The 954-nt window shown below is 28.5% G+C and overlaps 1 long non-coding RNA gene across 1 annotated transcript in view; it reads right to left on the bottom strand.

Annotated features, from left to right (window-relative positions):
* Positions 1-241: 241 nt before the first annotated feature.
* The window catches only part of LOC104956476 (uncharacterized), a 13940-nt gene continuing 13227 nt past the window's right edge, over positions 242-954 (bottom strand). Inside the window, exon 3 of the long non-coding RNA XR_799563.1 lies at positions 242-253. This is a non-coding gene — a long non-coding RNA (uncharacterized lncRNA). The remainder of the gene's footprint in view (positions 254-954) is intronic.

Here is a 954-nt window from a genome sequence, read left to right as displayed (position 1 = left end):
ATATTATATATTTAATTAACTCGTTATTCTCTAGTAAAGTTAATTAAAAACTGTAAATAATTGCTATTTTGCACATCCCTTTAAATATTTCAAAGATTTTCTAAGGTTTAATTGACATATCATATACACAACTACGTTGTGGCAATGAATGAAAAACTTGGGTCACAGGTTCCTCCAAAGTGGCATTACAATACATCTATCAATATGTGTGTACCTCACCATTAAACTGTTCAAATTCTGCACATTTCTTATACTATCTATATACATAAGAGTATAATTTAATGTGTATAATATCAGTTAAAATAAGTGCTTCAACATAGTTAGCACTTGCAGGAAAGCAAACCTAATATTAGGACGTTAAGTACTTATGTGCAGGCTGTAATATTTATCTGGTAGATAGAATACCCCTAAAGCTTTTTCTTATTGAAAGAAGACCTAACCTAAGTATTATTTAATGTGTTAATAAAGGGTAATTAGTTTGTCTGTTTTGCACATCCTCCTATTAATATATTTGTAGGCTACATCCAAGCACTAAACTGTTTTATTGTAGAGATCACTTACAGTATCTTGTTGATTTTTATATTCTATATTTCTATTCATTAAACTTCTACTTTCCCCCTATAAAAGTATGTACTCTTTAATATTTTTTTTCATCAAATTAACATTATTCAACAAAAATTAACATTATTCAACAAAAATAAATTCAATAACTGCTTTAACCACTTAGGCGTGCACACAAAGTACACACCAGCATACTAATAATAACTTTGTTATAAGTGTAGACACTATGTATGTAATAATCTGGAAAGTAGGGATGCAAATTATCGATTAATTCATTAATCATTAGTTGATTGACCTTATCGAGTCGTATTAACGATTAACTGATATAAAACGGCTTTTTCCTTAGGAATGTAAATTCTCACTGTATCGATAGTGTCTTTAACATAAAAAGCT

This window comes from Notothenia coriiceps, unplaced genomic scaffold, assembly GCF_000735185.1.
Source record: "Notothenia coriiceps isolate Sejong01 unplaced genomic scaffold, NC01 NC01_scaffold00026095, whole genome shotgun sequence".
NCBI classification, from domain to species: Eukaryota; Metazoa; Chordata; class Actinopteri; order Perciformes; family Nototheniidae; genus Notothenia; species Notothenia coriiceps.
Note: the sequence above shows the minus strand (reverse complement) of the source record. Positions and strands in the feature narration are given on the sequence as shown.